General features: G+C 35.0%; 1 long non-coding RNA gene across 2 annotated transcripts in view; it reads left to right on the top strand.

The window, feature by feature from the left end:
* LOC148651225 (uncharacterized) overlaps positions 1 to 25,210 on the top strand; it is a 344,130-nt gene extending 318,920 nt beyond the window's left edge. For both annotated transcript variants that reach the window (XR_015925526.1, XR_015925527.1), the window contains one exon: positions 24,902 to 25,210. This is a non-coding gene — a long non-coding RNA (uncharacterized LOC148651225). The remainder of the gene's footprint in view (positions 1 to 24,901) is intronic.
* Positions 25,211 to 25,460: the final 250 nt, after the last annotated feature.

Raw genomic sequence — 25,460 nt, 5'->3', positions numbered from 1 at the left:
GGAACTTGGGTTTCCTGAGTAAAAGATACCTCAGTTAGAAACGCCTTTCCTGCTTATTGTGCATTTTTATGGATAGGGATATACTGTAGGCCCCATTTATCTTGTGGAATCTGGGGTGCTGTTACTGTACGTCCCAGTGTGTGTGTTTTGTCCACACTGCTGACCCTTGATTGTTCTCCCTTCCCCATTGGCCCACCATCACACCACATTTTCAGTATGACGTCATCATCAATTAACTCTCAGCCAATCAGAACACATTTTATTCACTATATAACATGGAGGCTTTCAGGAAGAAAAGGCCTTTCGTTTGACTTCGGTCCTGTTTGGTTTTGGTTATCGCTTCGCTTCGCTTCGCTTCTGGTTATTGCTTCGGCTTCGTTTGTTGGTTTGTTTTGCTTTGTGTGTGTGTATTTTCGTATAGCTTCGGCTTTGTTGTTTTGTTGTTGTTTTTTTTGTTTCTTTGTTTTTTCGTTTGTGTGTTCATCCTTGTTTTGTCATTTCCTTGCCCCAGTGTTACATGTTCAACTTTTGTGTTCTTTTATACCCTGCTCCTGTTTATTACTCTTGTTTTCCCTTATTTGTCTTCCTGGTTCACTTGTGTTTTTGTGTGAACTTTTGTATATAAGGTTAGTTTAGGTTGTTGGGTACACTTACACACTTAGTTGATTTTGTATTAGTACACTAGTTTAGTACGGGTGAGTACCGTTTGTCTTGTATGGTTTTGAGTAGTCAGTGCAGGTAAGTTAGGGTGTTGAAGACGCCGAAGACCGTGTGTTTCGGGTTTTCTTTTGTAGTCAGATTAGCTTTCCCTCACTGTCCTAGCCAGCTCCATTTTGTTTGTTATTTTCTTTTCTTTGGCACCACTCTAGTTCCTTACTCTTGTTATCACGCTTCCTAGTCCTTCACCAGAACCCACCTGCTTCCAAAAGAATTATCCTAAATGTTACACCCCTTTACCCCTAGACACTTGGGGTCGTAACAGGTGCAGAGAGAGAGATTTAACTGCAGGTTACTTTGTATTAAATTAGAAGGCAGCTCATCTCCTGTGTGGCCTCTGTAGGCATTTTAAGAGTTTAATGCTTAGTGACAGTCAGGGGGTTTTCTGGGTGACCAGAATGTTAGGCCTCTAAAATGTTTGTAAATACTGTACATAAAGTAACTTTTGTGTTGTATGTTGTGTGTAATGTAGTGTAATGTTTTGTCATTGTAATACATTTTTGTTTAACCCAGTGTGCCTGGAGTATTACAGCTCAACAAAGCTGTGCCAGAGAATAAAGAATTAACGTGCCTCTAATTATACCAGGTGCTCGAGTATATTGCTAGAAAATACTTACAGGTTGGGGGTTATGAATAATTATTTCACTGATTGACTAAACTACTTGGTTGATTTTCACCAGTTGCATAACCCCCCATTTGTAACACTATTTTAAACATTCAAGACTTGTGGACATGAGCCTTGCAATTATTTAGTGGTTTGAGCCTTGCAATTATTTAGTGGTTTTTGGAGGCAGTTTACTTTGGAAAGATCTGTGTACAGTAACTAATAAAAACTGTAAAACCAAAGTCCTATGTTCTTCTTTAGAAGAAGCCATTGCTCCTTCTGTATACCCCCTAGTCTCTCAGAACTTCAGATTTATTGTAAAGTTAATTTATGGATACATTATTATTTGAAACAGAGATTTTTCTATTTGTCTTCAGTTTCAATTAATTGAGCAAACTGTGAGTTTAATTCAGGATTTAGTAAGCGTGGAGCCCTGATGTGGAATTAAAAAATCATTGTGTTTCTTCAAAGAACTTTTCTATTAAACATACGCAAAGCAAACAAGCTTTAAAAAAATGTGGATCTGGAACTGGTGTACCCTGATGAGCCAGGAAAGAATAATCATCCAGTCTATGAAGACTTCAATTAACACCACTGTCAGCTGTCTCCTTGCCACACCTCTTGACCTTAGCTTTAGTGGCCAGCTGTTCAATTCTCATCCTTTATACACCATGTTTGTCAGTTGTGGTTGGTGGTAAAAGTTGAATTTCACTCCCATTTTCATGACATCCACATATGCGAAAAATCATCATCTCCTCAAGCTATTAAAATATACCTGACAATGCACACACACAGAGCCTGTTACCAAATTGTAGTATTTTTCAGATATCCCTTGCTGTATATTCACTTTGGGTACAGTTGACAATTCACAATTACGAATTTAAGATATAGTCCAAACTACATTGCACTTAAATTATAGATTCCATTGAATCTACTAGTGAAGGCACTCTGTTAAATGCAATCAAGTAATTGTGCCTTTTATAAGCTTGATGTATGGAACAGCCATTTAGATATGACATGATTAGTCAAAGAGGGAATTTTACATATTTTCTTTAGAGACACTAAGACAAACAGCATCCTATCCATCACTGAGGAATCAAAGTGAGTCATGATATGGAAATGAAAATATGGAAATTTGCCTCAAATTACAGAATGCAAAACCTTACACTTTTTTGAAATCATCACCTGTGATTTGTAAGCGATAGATTAGAGGTAAAATACCACATTAACATCCACACCATTGTAAAAAGACTGAATCAGCTAAACAACAGACCAAAAGACAAAATCAGACGGTTTACTGAAAAAATGCATCTGGAAGCCGGTGATGAAAGGCAGTACATGCCCCCATTTTAAGCTGTGATGCTCATGTTTGGTAAACAGTTTCATGAATTAAAAAAGTAATTCTTAAGGAGATAAAAAAGGCTTAAATACATTGTGATTAAACCATATGCTTTGGACTATCATCTCTTAAGCGCTATGAAGGCTTTGCAGATGCACAGATTTCTTGGATTCCAAAGTACAAATGAATCCCTTTGCAGCTAGTGTATGTCCTATTAATATTTCTTGGCCCCATGATGATGAGATTTTCATCATGTAGCAAATGTGACTAGCTCATGATTCTATTTGCTGGACAGCTACACAGGTTCTTTCTTATTCATTTTTCTTTAGACGAAAAGATTCTACCTACTAAACATCCAATAAAGTAGATGGGATAAAAATGTAGTGATATCAGTTTGTCTCTTTATTTTTTAGCACCAAAAGGCCATTTCATCTGAACATTTAATTCATTTACAAATACCCAGACACACACATACATGTATATATACCTACAAAATTTCTGTTTAGACCTTAAATACTAGAAAAATCACAGATGTAGCTGCGGCAGTGCCTCAGTCCTTCCCCACCCTGAATTGGATATGCAGGGCTGGAGTGTGACACTTCTGGGATGGTGAGAGACTGATTAACTGATGTGGCAACGCAGATACATCTCTGTGTTTAACAGGCACAACCAATATGCCTGTCGTGGGGACAAACTTTGAGCTATAAGGGCTGCATATCTTTGTTTTTAGAGAAGTTTTGGTTAGAAACTGTGAGACAGGCCTAGAGTGAGGAGGCAAAGAAATTAGGTACTTTTTAACTTTTGTTCTAGGCCACAGTCCTACTTTGTTTTCTGTTATTTGAACAGAATATCCAGACTATTTAATTATTTCTTACTAATAAATTATAATAGAAAAATTAAATACTATAACGTTACTGAAATGGTAGACATCAGAAATTGATGGGAGCACTTTAGTCAATAAGTAAAATATTCATAACCCCCAACTTGTAAGTGATTTCTCCAGAATATACCTGAGTGATTGGTATAATTGGAGACACATGAATTCTTTGTTCTCTGGCACAGCTTTGGTGAAAATAGTAAAAATACAGGCACACTTGGTTAAACAAATGTTTGTTAACAATGACAATACAAACACTACACTGCACGTAACAAAACAAAACACACGTAACAAAACACACAACACACAAGCTACTGTATTTACAGTTTGTACAGAAAAGGCATTTCAGATGCCTAACATTCTAATCACCCAGAAAACCCCAGACTGCTACTAAGTATCAATCTCTTAAATAATGCCTACAGAGGCCAAAATACGAGATAAGCTGCCTTCTAAATAAATGCAATATGACTTGCATTTAAACCTCTCTCTCTGTAAACCTGGATGCTACAAAATGAACGGGAACTTATCTGCCTATTCTAAAAACGGACCCATAAGCAGAAAGACAAATAATTCATGTTCCTTAAAAACACAGAATAGCAAACTCTCTCTAGCAAGGTTCAAATACGTAGCTCCAACCATGTTTTTTTTTGGATGATCATGAAGCAGGGGCTCTCACTTGGAGTAAGCTTTAAGTTCCAGCTGCTCTTGACTCCTCTCTTGTCATCTCCTCTCTCTCTCTTTCCTCCTCTTCTGCTCTTTTCATCTGTGGTCTAAATGTACAATCATATGGCATGTTTCTGGACTGCTCATTGTCAATCATTTACCCATAATTTAATTAACTAAATAAACCAAAGTCAATTGTTTTTGATCAGGGCACCCCTTATATCTTGGCAAACATTCCCCATATACTATCTTATATCTGCAATAGGCTGTCATCTCATTCAGGAGGTACAGTATCCTGTCTTGTGCCCCTTGAGCTTCCCCACAACCCTGTACTGGATAAAGCTTTAAAAAAATGGAAGGGTAGATGGAAAAGATCTGAGTCAGGCATCCCATCCAGTGTGTATCCCACCTTTACCCAATACATCCTGGAATAAGCTCTAGTTTCCTACAACTGTGTATTGAATAAAGTGGTTAGAAACTTTATAGGATGTATAGTCTTATATGTTACACTGTATCTTCTCTTTCCTGACACTACCTGAGTTTGTCAAAGTAACATTATGCTGTTATTACTATTACCAATCATATGATTTTAATTAGTGCCATAATATCACATTTACTGCCTGAATCTGTTCCATGTTCAGTGGAAGCTAACATATACATATAATAACACTGTGTTTTTGGTGTTTCTCTATCTTATTATATTATAAATGTTTTGCTAATTAGAACATGTACAGTATTTGGCATGTTCAGGCAAGAAAGACAGGAACTCGGTGAATTATTGCCAACATTTCCTTAAGAAAAAAAGTGTGACACTATGTGTTTCTATGGCTTTTACATCTGGATCTGTATTCTAAGCAAAATATTTCAGTATTTTGTTCATATTTCTATCACAAAAAAGTAATAATTATATGCATGTTAAACATGAAAGCATAATGTTGTGTTTAGCAAGGACAAAAAAGAAAACCTTCTGTGTTTAAACACTTTTTTCTTATTGTGGCTTATTTCGCCAATACAAGAATAACAACAGCTGATGAGGAACGGAATAATAAAATGAAAGTGGCGTTGTGTTACTGGACATGCTCCGGGCAGCTCTACAGAACATTGCTTGTTCTCTTGAATAAATTGTAAAAAGCAATGTTAGCTCATTGTACTGAACTGAGGAAAGGACTGTAACAAAGTTGAACAAAGGGGTCTTTCAAAACTGAAGTATAAAAGAATATTGCCTAAACCATTTATGGAAGTAATACTTATTGTAGGAATAGGTTTACTAAGCCATCGGTTTTCTTAAAAGTCATTAATGTCTGTATTCACTGACTCTTAAATTAATTCTTGCATCATTTTAAATTGACATTTCCATATTTGGTAGCTAAAGTTGGCGATCGCCTTTCAAGGACAGCAGCTGTCTTGCAATACTTACAGTAACGTGTAACAGGAAAAGCTGCAACAGCACTTCAGTGAACTGAAATTTTCTCCTGCTGTTCCTTTCTCGTATCATCATAACATCAGTCAGAGGTCTAGGTTGTGCTGGTTAGTAGAAGCTATAACACATTCTTAAGCCTTTGCACGTTGTAGCAAAGGCAGGTCAATAGAGGTGCCTCGTCTCTTTTCATAACCAACAAAATAGATAACGGAGGATATGGTATCAGATGCTTTGACTTTTCCTTTTTTTAGACTCTTTCTGAAGCTCATGGCCTCCTGCTCTATAATAGGAATTTATCGCTCAGGCTCTGTGCTGCCAGCTGGGGTCAAAAGGTAAAATGCAACTATTGCTGATGTCACAATCAAAGTAACTGGTGGCAAATGGGCTCTGACATGTGCAGTTTAATAGAAAGGCTGTAGCAATAGTTCTCTCAGCATCAGACTGATAAATGACAAAAAAATAGATGGGATACTGCAGACAGTCTATTTTAACCCATTATTTATTAAGTGTCAGCAGGATGCATTTTCCTCTCGGAAATAATTAACTTCATACATGACCATTCAGAAAGTGACATTCTTACGAACATATTTTAATATGTTTAGAAACTTGTTTCTGATGCAGATCAGTGCCAGTACTTATTGGACTGTATAGGAGTTGTTAGAAGACAATTGAATGAAATGTTCTGTTACTTTAGTTACTTTAAGAAGTTCAGAAATGTCTTCTTATTAAAGTTCCTGAGAAATTTTGAAGACATAGTCATCTTTATTGTTTTCTTAATATGCAAAAGCAGAATTTGGTATGTTAAAAGGCTTTTTTAAATTATTACAAGCTTTGTGTCACCAGTGGGCTAGAACGATTCATGCAATCATTCAGTAAAAATTGCTTCTAGAGCACTTTCCATTTTTAATCTTACTGAAACCATATGCCTTGTTTCAACATTTGTGATTCATGCATATTATTCTGCTTTGAGCAAGACTGCATACACACACTGTTTAAAATTACCATCAATATTCCTTCAACAGCGCCTAGAATATCTTAAAACATAATATCTTAAATGACAAATATTTAATTTCACTCATAACTTACAATATGGGATAAATCATGTATCTGTCCACATTTTTAAAAATAAACTTCCTAGAGAGATAGTTATTGGTAAATGATAGGAAAAATGTTTTTTTTTAGGTAGCTACAGTACTGTCAGCTCACAGCTGCTGTTTAAACCAAGGGAGTTTTATTTTTTTTCTTTTAGTTTCATGTCTTCATGTTCTATGTTTATCGCACCTGGAGACAAAAAGTCATTCCATCTCATTAATGGGATTTATAATAATAACATTTTGTAATAATATCAGATAAGGAAAGGAAAGAAAAAAACATATCCTCCTCAAACTAAAACTAAATGAAAAGGTACAAATTATATATTTATATCTTTTAAAACAATTATTTGGAGAATCTTCCATAATTTCCATGGGGCCTGGGTAGGAATTCCCTGTTCTGCCTCTTTATTAACTGCAAATACATAAAAGAAGAAAGTTCAAAACACACGACAAGACAGAGGCCCCCTTTCTTTTTCAGATGAGGGGACAATTAAAAAATGGGCAGAATGTCAACTGGGAATTAGTGGAGTCATCTCAAGTAGAAGTTCAGAGAATATCCGCACTGTAACACTACACACAAGCAGCACGTTGCTGACAGCCAGTGTACATACTGTAGTGACAGTTCCTTTGGATTTATACATGTGCAACTCACAATGCCACCCCCTCCCCTACTTCCATTCAAAGCACCTCCTTTTCCAAATCAAAGAGCTGGCACTCTAGCAGCGATTTGTAACAGATATCCAAATGAACACTCAGTCAAACAAGGAATCATCTGTAAATGTTTTCATCTCTCCATCTGTGACATTGCATCAGGAACTCTTTATGTCGTCTCCGTTAAACTGAGTTATTCATTTTCACTTTCCGGGCTTTTCATTTTGTTTTTCTCCCACAGCCTACAGCAGGTCTTCCCTGTGAAATTGGGAGATTATTCATTTTCTGAAGTCACCTCAGTGACAGTACGGGAAGACGCAATCGCCCGAGTCATTTCGCGTTGTAGTGTTCAGCTTTGTTGATGCTGGCAAGTACAATGCGCTAAAACAGCCCCCACCCTGGGTGACACCACAATTCCTTAAATTCCTTGTCATCTGTCTGCTGGGAATTGGCTTTCATGGAAACTTGCAGCTAAATAGCATATCATACAGTATATTATAGGTTTACCGAAATGCTTACGGTAGCTTTGGTGTGTAAAAACATTATTGCTAAAACTCTATTGCACAGTACTTTGGGAATGTAGCACAGAAAAATTATGCTGCAGTTGGTCTGACGGTGGGTTTTGGATCTTAATTATTGTTTCCCTATGGCATTGGCTCTGTATCTGGTTGAGGACAACTTGCTCTATGGCCATAACTGAATTAGTAATAAGAACAGTAAAAAACATACTATATATGGTGAGACAGTGGAACATTTTATGCTCCGCAAAATCTAATAAAATTCGCAGAAAAAAATGTTAGACCCAAGATAATTTTTTTTTCATAAAAATCAATTAAATGGCTGGAATTAAAAAAAAAAACTTTGAACATGATCCTGGATTTTCAGTACTTTTCATAAAAAACTATGTCTGAGGAGAAAACTATTTCATTTCTATTTTAAAGTGAATGTAAGTATGATATAGATTAAGGATTTGTAAAAAAAACTAACATTTTATCCATCATTTATCTTCAGCAAATAGTCTATGCAAGTTACAGTATTACAAGTACAATATGCCCTCTATTTCTATCACTATATAAACTATTACTTGTCATATATAACACAGTAATGTCCTTAAGGAAAAACTAGATGTGTGGTGCTTTCTATAATTGTCATAACTGTTTGCTCGTGCATTTTCAATGTTTTGTGTCCTAATTAGATTTGTATTTCTTCTTTTTGCTTTCTATTATATGATATATGACAATTAAGATTAATTTGATTCAGTGATAAAAACAGAGGGATGACAATTATAACAAACCAATACGATAATGAAGTAAATTGATACTGTATGCTCTTTAAACCCTGTTATCCTGTAAATTAAATGAAGGACCTATATATCTTAGTCTGTAAAAATATTCTTTGCAGATGTTTTAAATGGGTATTAAAATGTTTTCCTAATCTATGTATGTATAATGTTTCCAATATAGTTTATATAATTCATTTGTAATCCATTATAGCATTATTACACTATTGTTTAGTATGAAAAATGTGTGATTTTGAGATCTATCAGAAAAAAGGACAGGCACATTTTTCTGCTTCAACAGCTATGTTTCCAAAGTTTATTGTTGCCCGAGGAAGACCTGTTTGGGTCTTTTTTACTACATGCTATGCTGTGGTTTGTGGATATAATTTCCATGTGAGAAAGTTGTGACATACTGTACTTTTCAATTTTATTTTCCTTTCCTCTCAAAATGTTTAATGTGAGAGGGGAAATGCAAATTTGGGCTGTAATATTGCTGCACCCTGCCTTCTGAGATCTGTGCTTTCTTTTTATATGTTTTGTATTTGCATTTGGACCAGGAAATGATTAGGAAAGGGATGTCGATCTCTGTGTCACAAAAAGCACTTTACTGAAAAATCATTTTGGATTGTACAGGGTGGTGTGAATTTTCTCCTTTTCTTTTGCACCATTCCCTCTCAAAAGCACTGGTTTTCCCAGTTTTTAAAATAAAATCCTTTTAAAAATGGCTCTTTGCTTTGTTTGGGTTGTTGATTAGCCTTTTGAATACATGTCTGTTTAGTTGTTTTCTCCTCATGTTTAAATTTATAATTGACCTCCTGACCTACCGTATTAATAATCATTTACTGTAAATACTGAAAACGGGGGAAATGGGGGAAGAAATACGTTTTATTCTTCCACTTTCATCTCACACAAATCTGACACAGGTCTAAAAAAGTATCTGAAGAATTGCTTATCATTCATCCAAAGGTTTATAGTAACTGTCAATTTTTGGCATCACTCAATTGTAAACAGCTTTCAAGTACTTGTTTTTGAAGGGCCTGTTAGAATTGTGTTAAATGTAGGTATATTTAGAGTAAAAATAAATGCTAATGTTGTGCTGTCTGTATTTCACTAACGTTAGAGATAAATGACTGGTATTAGGACCTTTAGTTTGAAAGTATGTAATTTGTCTACTGCAATCTCTTTATCCAATATAGGCAAATGATCATTCCTTATACGGCATTGGTTTCGCTCTTTCTCTCAGCCTCAAAGGGAAGCACTAACAGATGAGTGAGCAAGCTTGAGAGTGGCATTTTCTGATAGAGTTACACCCCACAAATGGAGTCAATCAAGTGAGGAGTGAAAAATTCATTTTCTGACAGGGGTGTCAGCAAGATCGTCAGGAGCCGATGACAACAAATCCATAGCTAGAAAAAAAAACTGACAGGGTGGAAAACAGGAGTCTCAGCAGCTGAATCCCCCATCCGCGTCCTTACCTTTAAGCTGTCCATAACACAATTTCACAGCAATTATTACCCCAGCTGGAAGTATGAACTGGCTTTACAGACCATGTTCCGATCTGTTAAATGTAATAGAAAAATTATGACTTGAAAGACAGTATTTTGTGATTTAGACCAGGCAACTTAAGCAAGGTGCTCTCTATGGGGAATGAAATCAAATCCCTCTCATGTTTATAATGACACCTTTTCCTTACACCTCCCACGTTTTCCTCATCACGGATTACCTCCTAAGGATAACAGCTTTTGTCCAGAGCAGGAGCCTCAGAACATTTCTACTGTTGCTATTTCTCTACAGTACATTTATCAAAAATAAGACTAAGTCACTAGTATCGAGATGTGCTCCAAAGTGTGTAATTAAGCCATCACTTTCTGACAGTCCAAATTCAGAGATCTCCTCTTCAGTTCTTAAGTTTGCTGCTTTCATAGCTGGTACTGGGGTATGTCATACTAATTATTAGTTTCCTTGATATTTCAAATTAGTCCGAGCACATTTAAGGCCTATTAAGTTCAAGCCAGAAGAGTCTTATGTAGAGATGCTGTAAAAGCAACATATAGTCCCATTGCAATCAGTTTCTTTACAGACTGGTGAGCTGAAAACAATGGTACTTAACATCTAATAGCATACATGGAACCATTTCAGCTGAGCACATATGGGCTGGAGCTGAGTCGAAAAAGTTATTGTCCTAAAGGTGTGATTTAAATACTTACATTAGATTGAGCTAAGGAACACTGAGCACTGAGGGAATAGTCTCCTGGAGGTCACTATGGAAACATGAAGAGGAAGTTAATTTCTGTAAGGAATAAACAATACTGTGGAGTCTATGGAGAATGCATCGAACAGTGAACATCAAACAATTTTCTTTCAGTTTCCTGGTGAGTTCCTGTACTTTTTCCCTGGTTCCCATTAGCTGCAGATGTCTTTCATTGACGTGACACAAGTATCTCCACATAAACATGAGCATTTTGAAGCATAAAACTTACTGTACATACATTCATATGTACCCCTTCTTTCTCAATTTATTTGGAGCAGTGTTCTGTGATAATGTGAGGTTCATCCATTTTAAATTCTCATGTCTTTTGTCACTATGTCTTTTGTTATATCTTTTTGAATTTCCTCAAAAGTGATGAATAGTTCATACCAATGCATCTCAATAAGATTTCCGACATGCATTTTTAGCTTCCTTCTAGACACAGGTAGAGATGAAAATCTGTTTGCTAAAGTATTGACATTTTTTTTCACTTAAATATGATCTTTTCTGCTACTTTCTAATATTTCCTGTTCTAAAGATATATCTTGAATTTTTCTTATACATTGAATCTTTATGTTTAATTTTATCCTTATTTTGTGTTATAAATATATATATATATGTATGTATGTTTAGAAATAAGCTTTCTAGGAAAAAGGAATATATAACACAAGGTCATTTTATATTTAGTCTAAATATATCAATATTACAAGATATATACAAGATATATTACAATCAATAATATGATGCATAATCTAAAGACAATATTCAGAATTGTTACCAAGTTATTCTTACCCAACAAATAATAATGACATAAAGAAAGGGACAAGTTCCAAAATCCATTCAGCTCATTTAAAGTTAAGATCACTTTATTGGCCATATACAATTTTTTATATAAGGAATTTGTTTTTTCGTTTACCCCGACTCTCCGTGAGACATACAGACAGGGAGAGAAGCTTGGGGTCAAAGTGCAGGGTCAGCCCCTGGAGCAGTTGGGTTTAAGGACCTTGCTCACCCTGAGAGGGTGTAAGAAGAAGAGGGGTTGGGATTGTTGTGGCACCTGTGTTTTTTTTTTGTTTTCCGTTTGTAGCTTAGTTTAGTATAGAGTAAAAAAGATATCTTGCGGAAGACTTCTTTGGCCATCCTTTTCTCAGGAGACAAGTTTAGCGGGTAATTGGGTTATAGAATAGTGTAGTTAGTTGTTTTCACCAACCCCTGTGTGTTTTTTCTACTTCCAACCATTTTCAGTCATCCTACATGTAGTTGTATGTGAATTTCTGTCCGTTAAACCCTGGCTCATATGTTAGCCCTCATTCGCCCCTTGACTGAGCCATACTGGGGATGTCACAATTTCTAGACACATTCTTATAAATAAATTACTCTGTACTAGTGCATTTCAGATTCCAGTATTTTTTATTTTAATTAAAAATTACTAGCAATTCTAGGATACAGACATGATGTAATAAGTAAAAGCAAGCAAAAGCAGTGCACATCATAAGCACAATCCAGGACTTTTTAAGGTAAATTAGCGGCTCAAAAATGCTTTTGTTTTGACAGCAAACATAAAATAAATCAAGCAGCGAATTATCCTTACAGTTAGGATAGTTACAAATACTGTTGTTTTTATTCTGTTTTTATTATTGTTTCTCATATAAAGCTACTTTCTGGGATTTTACAGAAGTAGCTTTATCTGTGGAATAATTGGATGAAGTGTAGTTTTATAGCTTCAGCATATATCTAGTCTTCTGTCACCTATGTGTAACCTTGCCCAGTAACCTCTGAATCATATCAAAGAAACTACAAATGAGAGATGCAGTTTAGTTTCTGTTTCTCTATAGTCCCAATTGCACTGAGTAAGAAAACCCCGAAGAATTAAACCACTCCTACAAAGTGACAGAGTAGCCAATCAAATGTAACCTACATGCTTTTGGGAGGTGGGAGGAAACTGCAGCACCTAGAGAAAATCCTCACAAATACAGGAAAAAACAATGGAAAACACCATTCAGGCAGGCCCAAGACAGAATCAAATCAAGGACTCTGGAGCAATGAGAAAGCAGTGCTTTCTAACCACCATGATGCTGCATGGTATTTGTTTTATTGAGGCATGGGATAGCCATTTACTTCTTTTTGAAAATTACAAAGAACAGATACTGTAAATAATCATGTCGTGAATACAGCAGAAGAGATTGACATAGGAAAATTAAGAGATCAAAAGAATCATTAATCATAAATTTTAAAATCAGTCCACTTAAATTATTTTAATATTTTTTTCAGTGAATGTCTACAGATGATTTAAGGACATTATAGGAAAAATGAGACTGGTCAATCAATATAAGACAAAACAGCATTTCATAAAGCAGAAGTATTAAAAAGGAATATTCATAGTATTTTTGGTTTCAGTTGATCAGGAATCATTGCCCACAACTTGAGCCTGATCAGAAATCCAAACATGGGAATGGTGAAAAGATGGCTCCTGTTTTGCATTGCATATGGCTCACACTCATGTAAACTACATCCACTCAGAGTGAAAAATACACTCAAATCCCATGAGACATGAAAAACACAGGCACATTATGGAAGCAGTGGAGAAATGTACCAGCCAATATGTGCGCTGAAGAAAAACACAAGAATTACAGTCATGGAGTGTGGGTATAATGAAATGTTCAATCCTTCTCTGTTATAAGTCAAAGCATTTACAGTGCACAATGCTACTCCATCAGAGGACTTCAGTATTTATCTATGTATGTACCGCATATGTCATTCCTCATTTTTATATTTCCTGGGTTCAAAATATGTCATATTTACAGTATATTGTATACTGTAGTGTCATCGTATTTTTTATCTTACAAAATGTAAGGTTTTCTCACATTTTCTAGTGTTGTAAACTGCATTATCTATACAAATAATAAACTGATGTTCATTAATGATAATTTCATTGACTGCAGTTAATAGATTTAGGGATACTGAGTTATGATTTAAAAGATGCTACATAGATGATAGTTCATATAGGGAGTTGCATCAGCAAAGCAACAAGCAAAGGTTTATTCCATGCTGAAAAGAGAAAAAAACACAATGTTTCAGCTGTGGAGTCTTGTTCGGGTGTGAAGAAGGCATCCAAAGAAGGCTCCACAGCCGAAACTTGTTTTTTTCTTCACTTTTCAGCATGGAATGAACCTTTACTTGTTCCTTTACATTGATTATGTTCATACTACACAGAATGCCATTTTTAAAACATGTTTTGTTCTTAACCTTTGATACAGTACAGTATATGAACAATTGTACACTTTTCTAACGCTTTCGATATCTCTGCATTCTCCATGCATTTTAAGCATTAATTTATTATTTGCTGCAATGAACAAAGATGAACAAACTCCAATTTAAATTCATGAAAGAAGTTTAAAATCTTATGTTATAAAATTGTATATTTTGCATAATAAGCTCTTTATTGTAGTGAAATTAAATATACTGTAGTCAACCTTAAACAAACTCAAAGACAAAAAAGTTCACTGTACAGGTAATTTGAGTTCTTTAATAATACTTTCCTGCTCACGCTTAACACTTTTCAATATAAACATATATATGCTTCTATTAGCATTAATGTTTCTCAGGAATCTTCTTGTGCCATATAATTTTACAATAGTTAGCCATGTTTCTGAGATCCAATGGTATTTTAAATATCTAGACTTTCTTAAGGACTGGGAAAATTATTTTGATCACTAATGTGTACTTATTACTTCCATATGAGAGACTCATCACCAATACTAATCTTAATCTTGCTGCACAGTAGGTAGTTCTTAAAATAAACTGTTATCAACTAACCTACTGGCAAATAAGTGAAACATTTCATTTTTTATGTATGTATTTCAAGGCGATTTTCTAAAGTTTATTAATTTATTTAACAACTAAAAAAGGCAAGCAAAGAAATCTAATTCAGTGAAACTGTTCTTTTACTCAATGAAAGAAGTAGGCATAGAATAGAAAATGAATCACTGACTGAATCTATGGCAAAACTTTTTTTAGTGTTTCAAATCTGACTTCTCTCTTTCTCAGAGTAATGGGAGAGTAGCTTGAGTGACTAAATGAGAACTCCAGCCATTAAGAGACCCTAGACTAATCTTTCCCTGCCGCTTCTAGCTGATGTTACTGTGTGTGCCTTTGCTTATGGAAACAGCAGCAGGGTACTGATAGCACTCCACAGGTAACCAGAATAAGACAGAGATGCTGTAATGACTTGATATGATGGGCAATGGGAGCTTCATTTCTAAGAAATCGGGTTCTATAGAATGAATAACACAACTAACAAAACAGAACAGAAAAGAAACGGTTTGGTTTGAAAACTATTTCTTACCTTCTCACTAAGGAAACTAAAGAAAAATGCATGCTTGTAGTGTATTTAATATATAATTTAAAATCTGGTTTTCTGAGGTCAGGGCCTGGGAAACACTGAAATAGAACTTATAGTTAAAGGCTGTACATTAGCCTTTACAATAACCAATTAATTTAATCTGAAGACTAAATTAATGTTCTCCTCTCTATCCTTAATTTAATAAACGAGCTACAAATCAAACTTGACCATGCTTAATTAGGCCTTGGTTGAAAATGAATAATTTATAGGCTCTTAACTGCGACTATAACTCGTATACCTTTGAACCAGAATGATCCCCGTTAGTTTTAGCTGACTGTCTTCAAACAGGTATTCAAGTCAATTAAAGGGTCCAAGTCAAATCAAATACATGTCAAATAAAGTACCTGCAAAACTGGATCAACAAAGGGTTCTGCTTAACAGTAAAACTCAACAGAGTTCATTGCTGCAGAAGGGACCCAATATTTAACTCAACTACTGATGCAGCAATATTTTAATTGGAGTATGACCAGGGAGAATAGAAAACAATTCTTTGTACTGTCCTGCCCCTTATGCTGCTCATTCTCTTCTCTTGCACCTGCATGCTTAGAAACATCTGTAGATCTTGTAAACTTATGACTTCTCAAGGGTCACCTGTTTAAAATCCACTTTTGAATTGTAACATCCCATCCAAGGTGGAGACATCTTCTCTCATAGTCAGCACAGTGGTAACTGGGGAAAAGTACCAGATTGATGAGCTTTTAGGCTAGAATACAGGCTTATTACAGTAATTTCTGTGCTGTTATATATTGTAGCTTTCATTTGTACATTATATGTTTTTAGTCCAATATTTTAATATTGCATCAAGTGATTTAAATGATTAAATGGCTTCTTTTCTTTTTATAGCGGTACATCTAAGCACTTAATATTTTACAGTTAAATCATTGCATGCAGAGGCATTATGGTGTGACAGTTTGGAGAGCTGTAATGGACTGGTATTCTGTCATGGGCATATCTTACCTTGTGCCAGGTTAAGCCATGGCTTACCACAATCCTGTATTTTTAATGAAAATGGGTGGATGATTGAATGATTGCATGTAACATTAGCTTCTCAGGTTTGTTTTTCAAGTAAAGAAAATCTCAGTAGACGGAGTGCTGAAACTGGATAGACTTGTTCTTTCGATAACTAAATTGGGAAGAAAATGAAACTGAGCATCATTCACTAATTCAAAAAAGCGTTAGGCTTCATAAAAGTTCTGATGTGCAAGCATGACAATTTGTTAATGACTTAGTGAAAGCCTCAGTGATGACTGGATAATTGTACAAGAGCCTTGTTGTGCTTCATAAGTGACACTGTTTACTACATTCTAGCGCCCTGCTACTAAGACACCTATTATAAAAGAAAATCCTGCAAGATTTTCAGTGGCACAATTCTTGTGGATTCCTTCAGACACACAGCAAAACTCCTTAGGGAAATGAAGATAAAAGATTCCTCAAGGTGATCTGCCAGTTACTTGCAGGGAACTATAAGGTTTTAACTTTGCAATCCTGTAGGATTTTCTGTGAAATAATCTGCTGTATACAGTGTCTTGTTATCTGTGTAGGAGGAAATTATTACAATAAATGTTATACAGATTATAATCTCTGGTTTAAAGCAAATATTTTCTGTTATAAATGATAGTATTTTGGTCTTTTTTTTCCAGAAATATGTAGGTACCAAACCTACATCGTTTTATACTTTTCTGGAAACAATCTCCATTACTGTTTTTTTTGTATGAATAACCCTCATATACAGTACTCCACACACACTAACCGGATGCACTTAATCTGTCTTGCAATGTCAAACTCATGCTCCTGGTTATTACAACTATTTTAAACCTAGAATTTGCAAAACATACTTCTGTATTGATTATAAAGGTTTCATTGAAGAATATCTTCTACATCTCAGGCTTTCAAAATATCTCTCTGAAAATGTCCTTGATGTCTTTGGAGGTTCTCCATTATTAGGTTTATTGGCTCAGGGGATCTCTGCACATAAATCAGTCTAAATTAAAGGTCCAATTTAAAGAGTTTTCCTGTCTTTCTTCATGAAATTTATACAAATTCGCAAAGAAAACCAAACTAGCTGTCATCTACAAATGACAACAATATTTTAACAACAGAAGGAAGAACGCTACCACATCTCTGACCTAAAATCTGCTACTATTTTGACATAGAATTCCTCACTCTTATACTCACAAACCACTGATGAACTAGATTAATTTCATGGAGCAGGCAGCCTCACTGTCATAGCTGTATTTATATTGCCTTTTTTAGTTTGTGTCACTGTTTCTTCAAGTTTATTTTTTACCTTTGTAAATTACTTTCTCTTTGTTAATTTGAATTGGATTCTTTGCAGAGCTGGACTGTGCTGTAAATCAGACAGACAGATTCTGAGACCACTGGCGATTGTTAGTCTGCAAATCAAATTAAAAATTAAAGCCAACAGTATTATTTTGAGTTACTGTGACAGTTTTGATTTTGACACACTTTCACTTGGGTATAATTGCCTTTTCACAAGGTCTGACCTTCCAAAACAAAAACTCCTTCTAAACTGGTCATTAGTCATGGGTTCAAAACCCACAGCCTATATTTAACTGTTTTGGTGTTAAGTAAATGCAAAGAGTGTGTAACATCATTAGATTTTGCTCATCCAAAATATAATAATTTATAATTTTCAATCCAAGCACAAAAATTCCAAATGTCCTGTTTAAAGCAATAAGTGTAGGGTGTGAAGGTCATTATCAAGATTTAGTTTTGGAATTTCAAATACATTATAATAGCATAAAACAAAAAGAAGGACAATGCACACACAAAGAAATCATGCTTTATGCCTTGGTTGTAAAATAAGCAGAGAGAGACAAAAAAAAGATTTTAACTTTTTAAAGACTTTTCAGCATTTGTTCTGCACACTTACCTACGCACACTCTATGGACCAAAGTGACTAGGGTCCCATTTCTAGCTCAGCGTGGAGCCGATGATCTCCTCAACTGTAAAATGAAGCCATCAGAGCACAGCATGAAAATGTATTAGCCACAGTTAGATAAGGGAGACCTCAGTGAGGCATACGCACTTTCAATTGGTAAAATAATGTCTGTACAAATTGTTTTTGGTACATTAAGTACCTGTTACTTTATTTCACAGATGAAAAACAATAACACAGACTCCAGGGGTGGAACCAGGACTGCATATAAGCTACCAATCCCAGTTTTTTATGCAAAGTAATTTTCTTGAAGACTTTTTATTCAAAGAGCTCACCAGATTGACAAATATAACATATGATGATAAATGACAAAGTGCCAAGCAGGCAGTCAACAGGCTGCTCGGGGAAATCATATGGAATATCCATGTTAATACAAAAAAAGTCCCAGTCTGTAAACAGAGGATTTTTCAATTAATAAGCACACTGGCGCAGTAGGACCACATAAATTAAATGAATGTGTCAGCTGTGAGATGATTTATACATTTGTACTGATCTAACAGCTTGGTGTACCAGCTATGACATCCTGACAAGGTAACAATAGATATGAAAAATGAGCCAATACCACAATGTTAAATCTAGGAGTTTCAAAGCAAAATGTTCAGCTAAAGCTAAAGCACACATACACAAAAATAAAAGAAAAATCCCACAAGAATTGTCTGCTATTTTAGCTAAATGGTACAGCAATAATAGGAAACTGAAAGAGAAGGCAAAATTGTTTAGCTTTCACAACACAGCCTGATGCAGATTCTGACTAAAAGTGTGTTGTACAAGAAAGCAAGAGAGAGGATGTTAACTAGAATGCTGGCATATTCACAGGGGGATCTTCAAGTCTTTTTGCTCTGTAGCACTGTTTCCAAACCCAAAGATAAAAGAAAGCAAATATATATAAAACAGTTTTGAGACTTTAGATATCTTCTCAAAGCATTCAGACGGGTCATACAGTATGTGGAGTCTCAAAAAATGTCTTCATTGCCTGTACTGTATAAGTCATTACAGTACTCATGTTCTCTCAGTGTCTCAGTCAAGACTTTTACTTCCAAGAAAAGCATTGCTATGCACTTCTGTTTTAGGAAGACAAACAGCAGGCACTAATGACAATCACCTGATTCATATACTGGGGGGGATATTTAAAAGTCTGTGTCTGATATAAATTATGACTTTTTATATTTCACTTGGTAACGCAGACAGTTTAGTACTGTATTTGTGCTTACATTCCTAATTAATCTTTTCCCTTTCCTTGTTCCCCATACTCGCATGTTGCATAAATTAATTCTGAATTAAAAAATAAATATAAACAAAATTCTGACACGTACTTTACTTTAGATTTCTATACACTTGAGAATAATTCTTCATGTACTGTAAAGCAGTTTATACTGTATTTTCAATATGATCAATATCATTCCAGTACTAAATGTATTATTATTATTTTTCATTTTATGCAGGTTATATTGTGAATCAATTCAAATTAATTTTAGATTTGTAATTCAATATAGTGAATAATTACAGATAGATTGATTACAGATTTCTTCCATGGTTGAGAAAGTTAATATTGTTTCCTAGGTAGTTTTTCATTTATTTGTCTCTACTGTCTGCATAGTCACATGCAGACAGATCTGCCTCTTTAAATACGTGTATGTACTGTAGATAGGTACTGTATGTGTATATAGGTATCATAAAAACACATTCCCATTTTAAAACTTTAGGGAGTTAATTTTCAAAAAGCAGCTACTGTATGAAATGAAAACACATACCTTCTATTCTGAATATGGTACTTTAAAGGAGAATTTAAAAAAATTACATTGTGCCTTTACACATACTGTAATACACAGCTGATGTACTATAAATAATGATACAAAGGAAAATGGAATGTGAGAGATAGCTGTGACGTACATAGATGTTTATGAAGCACTTTGCACCATTTTAGGTGTAGATTAACATTATTTACAGTACACATAATATATAATGTAATTTTACATAGTTCTGATTGTAAAACAGCAGCTGAAATACTGTACAGTATGTCAGGTTGCACAATGTCTGTGTTAGAATGTTCTGTCCGTATCTGCTGTTTCAACATATATTGTAGTGCAAAGTTTAAACTCTGACAAAGCTGTTTTCTCAAGATCTTTTTGGTCAATTAAAAATTTAAAAAGCTGCAGATACAATTTGTTAGATTATACTGTATGTACAGTAAGTTCCTAGTTTTCCATGATAACCAAAAATAATCAGTTATCAAATATAGAGGCAACACAATATAATTTTATTTTATCAATCCAACAGCTGATTATTGTTTTATTCTCGTTTTCACGTTCCACACTGATTTTTCTCTACTAGAAATAAAAGTATAAATGGTAACAGTGCTGGTATTTCATTATCTCAGCAGATGCTCCACTGTATTCTAAAGCCATATTTTAAACATTTTATCATGCTGAGATTAAAGTAAAATAAAATGACTGTTTCTCTCTTATGAGACCATAGACTCTTCTCTCTTTTAATCAACACTTTAAAATGTGCCTGTATACAAGAAAAATGTTTATCATTTTTTGTTTTTTATATTTGCTTTTTAGTGCAGTATTGGCACTAAAATATTTGGTTTACAGTATGTAGTATGCAAAATGAATAATGTCTTTAATTTGTGAGGGATTTGATTTTTGTACCAAAATGGACATGCATAGATAATGTGTCCTATTTTATTTACTTAGTGTATCTTTGTTCCTCTTAGTGTATTATATATTATAGTTTCTGGTTACTGTGCAAATGAAAAGCAAATGGTCTACTGTTTTCTATTAATACTTTCAGAGCTGGGCAACATGAAGCCAGTATACAGTATGTCTGATTTAATTTCACTTCTGAAATGTTCTAGGAATGTCTGCACAATGTATAGTTTACTTCATAAGTGTTTTTCAGTTATTATCAATATGAATGGAAAAATGATTTTAAGTCCACAAGATGAGAAACAGTTTTTTTGTTTAGTGCTCAGCGTTTTAGAAGAACCAATTATGATTTTTCTGATTCCTGCACTAAAAGTGTGGCTGTTAAATCTGCAGTGCCTGAGAGGATAACTTGGAATTAAAGGGGTTAAATATATTTTGCCTTTTTCTCCTTCACACCATGCTTCTATTTCACAAAACTGCAAAAATCCAGACAACATTTTGTCAGAAAGAAACAATAAAGAATATGAAAAGCCCATCTTCACAGAACATTGGACATCGCAAAACAACCTACAGCTATGATCGGATATATCAAAACTGACAAGGAAAACTTTGCCTGTTGATTGAACAATATTTCACGAGGACAGGAAAGACTCATCCGCATTCACTATTAAATGGTGCTGCTTATCCCGGAGAACTATGGGTAGAGAGTTTATGAGTTTAATTGAATTGCTGGTATTTTGCCGATTTAAAAAAATTGGTGACATTGCAAAAACTCGTCTTTTGTTTTTCATCAGCACAACAACTATAGATCTGTACTGACCCACAGGAGATGCAAAGGATTTAAAGAGATGTAACACAGTATAGACTTGATTGTATTTCATTGAGTATCTCTTCAAATACCCACTAGCTCTCAGTATGCCACTGAGAGCAGGATTTCATAAAGCTTAAAGTAAACTGTTAACATTGAACGTTCTTGTATTTCCTCTTACATACTGTACTATTGTCTATTTTATCTTCTCAGAAAATTTTTGCAGTATCTCTTAAACATAACATAACTACATGAGTTCAGAAATTTCAACATTATATATTAATGTCTGAGTTATCTCTCCAGTGTTTCTTGAGTATTTGAGAATTGAATGTTTGATTAGAGATTAGTAATTACTGTGGTGCTTTCCCATTCAGTTTCTTAAAATGAGCACAGCTGCTGCAGTTCATTTTGAATTATTTGCTGTATCAAGGACCTGTATAAAATCTAGGCTGTGGTTTGTTCTGATCAGGTGGCTGTCTTGTTTGTCTTCTGTGTTCATGAAGAAGAAAATAAATAATATTTTTCAAAAATGGAGAATGGCGTCTTTACCATGTTTTGGAATGTACAAGTATTCTTTAGTTCTTTTTCAGTTTTTTTTTGCTAGATCCCTGGATGAAGGGTTTTGAGTACCACACATGAAGTTCATGAGTTGACAAAAAGAAGATTACTTTAACTGTTGTTTTTTTGTTCCACTTTCTTCTCTGCATGGACTGCATTGCTCTAAAAGATTATTTTTATAGTTTTAGTCATGTGATTTAAATATTTTTTTCCATGTTCTCTCTTATATTGAGTGAATGGATGGAAAAAAATATTAGGGCATTTCAATTTACAAGAGGATGATGTGTTGCTCTTAGGAAACTGTGCTGGTGCACAGTTTCTAAGGAAACTGGTGCTCTAGAGACTTGACCAAATGTACCATTTATCTAGTTCATTTAGATCATCTAGACTTTTTCCAAATGGGCAGCTCTTTTCAAAGGGGCTTTGACTATTCTTTGAAAGCATGAGGAGTGATGTCATATCATACCTTCATGAGACCTGTTACACTCTGTCTTCCTAAACACCAACCTCCAAACTCTGCAGCAATTTCAGTGACTGATAGACATCTAGTTCATTGTAACACCATGGTTGATCTCTGGACTGGAATTGTTGTCTGTTGTTGGATACAACAACTATCCAGCCTAATTTACCACTAACCCAGTCTTTGCCACAGGGAAACCTAGTCTTTATCTTCAATACTTTATGATACTGTATATGTCCCTAAACCACTAAACTTAAAGCTAAGGCGGTTTGTAACCAAAGATTCTAACACGTGCTAAAGTTTGGAAGACACACCCATATTGTTTGAGATAGCCAGACAGTTCATACCCCAATTGTCAACTCTTATACAGTATATTCAGGAAGTGATCATGAGTGTTTACACCAAATACCAAAAAGCAAATCTTGTTGAAAATCCTTAAGAGCTCCTAAAATAATTCTTTGTTTTTTTATCAGCTTGGTGCTGAAAGACCATAGTTTGGGACAGATCCTAGTAAAATAATAATGTAGCAGCATGGTTCCAATCAATTGTGAAGTATCCTGATGCGTCTTGGACTTGTTCTTCATTCGTTGTCTAATTGGCCCCTAACTGTTCAAACGCTTTTTAATCAATTGTTCTCATGTGCCTCCCAACTTCATTTTGCAATCAAAATTTAAACGCATACACATTATAAAACATGGAGCATGAAACAAAATAACAGGAAGAGACAATCAAGCACAGCAGGTAGTTCATTGATTTTAATGTGACTAAAAGAAGATGATCTTTAGTGATAGATGGGTCATGTACAAATTAACATGCAGACATATTTCTGTATAATAAAGATACCCACATATGTGCAGAGCGGGAGAAATTAACTCCCGAATCCATTTATGTGGAGCATTTCTTATATATTCATCCAGAAAAATAAGTAGAAGCAGAGTCCTAAATCATTTAAAATTAGGTTATGATCAGGTACAGTGATTTTATCATTAATTAGATGTCCCTGCTCTGGTTTTATACGAGACTGAGAAAAAGGAAAGTGACAGGGAGTTAAAACCACTTCAGCAAAACAGAAGGCCAGCCAGCCCAGTGATTGAATGATCTCATTTCAGGCTTTTTGTTAGACAACAGGCAGCACTGTATGAAGATTGATACAGAAGTGCTGGGCTTCGTTTGCTGGGTCATCAAACGGATTGATATTATACTCCAGCAGTGGATGAAGACAAAGTAACTGTTATCATACTCAATACAAAGGCTTGTCAGAAGCGGAAAATCATCCCATGTCACTGATTATAGGAGCGTTTCACAACTGTCATGTGAATTTATTTGAGAGATGTGTGCGCTGGCTGCTGTGCAGGAGTTGTGTTTATAAGAAAAGTGCTGTAACATAGTAAAGATATCGGGACATTTAGCAAAGATTGAAATACAGCATATGTATTGATGTGTGCAGAAATTAACCTAAATGTCATTGGCAGAATTTTTATTGTGAAAAGGTCTCTGCCTTTCTTTTCTTGCATAAATAACACATTCTGTTATGTCTGTGCTGAGATTCAGTATTGTGTCGGCCTTACAGTCTTACATACTGAGGAACTTGTATCATGTCTTATGATCTTATCATTCCTAGTATTATCTATTATATCATAAGATATGAGCCTTACATTCAGAGTTAACTTGCATCATGTCTTATTATCTTATCATTGGCAGTCATATTTGTACATGAGTAATTTAAAAAAATCGACAGATCCCAGTGGGCCACAGAAAAATTCTGTAATGTATGGCTGAAGTACTTCACCATTTCCCCATCAGATGTAACATTAATTTACATTTGTGGCTGAGTTGGATCATCAGAGTTCACACAAGGGTAGTGCCACTAAACTACAGCACTCGTGGCAGACGTGGAATGCCATAAAACACAGCTAATCCCAGAGGCCCCAGCCACTGATTGTTTCTGAAAGATGTCACTTTATCATCATTTGGCTTCAACTTGACCTTGTTTTCCACTTCAAATGTTTTTCCCCCTTTCCAACAAACAGGGGAAGAAAAGGTCTCGGTGAATTATAGACTTCTTGTACATTTCTGTTGATGACAGTGATAATTTCAGGCCTTTTTTCTTTTTCTTTTTAGATAACACAATAAAGCAAACACTGTTTTATCCATTTTGTTCTGCAATATAGGCTTCTGGCGGTATCCCCCGGTGAAGCGGCAGAAAGAGTCAACCAGCCACATTGTGAGTCACCTCTTGATAAATGCATCATCAAAGAAGCACTACGTATTGTCCATTTTAAGTATTGGAATGTGCAGTAATTCTGCAAATAAACAAGGTGAGATCAATGCAACACTGACCCAGACCAATGCTATCCCAAATGAACCATCATGACCTGTAAACCCTCACCAAACTCATCCTGTAATGACATCTAAAGAATATTGGAGTAAGCACAACAATATATATTGTTTAATACCATTAACCTCCCAGCCTCACCTGCAATCCTATTTCTGCTTCTGAGAGGCAGTAGAATGAGTTGGAGAGAGAGGTGTCAAGTGTTTGTAATGTTTACTCATGTTATTACAGAAGTAGGATTTTTTTGCAAATTCTTCCACTTTCAATTTGCAGCAAAAATATATTAATAAGAAACTTATTTTGAAGCTTTTTAAAATAAAATGGAACATAATTACAAAGCTGTATCCCAGTTTCAATGTTTTCTGTGCTCCCTTATAAAATGAATGAAATCCTGA

This window comes from Lepisosteus platostomus, chromosome 12 (assembly GCF_059453375.1).
Source record: "Lepisosteus platostomus isolate fLepPlt1 chromosome 12, fLepPlt1.hap1, whole genome shotgun sequence".
Taxonomy (NCBI): Eukaryota; Metazoa; Chordata; class Actinopteri; order Semionotiformes; family Lepisosteidae; genus Lepisosteus; species Lepisosteus platostomus.
Note: the sequence above shows the minus strand (reverse complement) of the source record. Positions and strands in the feature narration are given on the sequence as shown.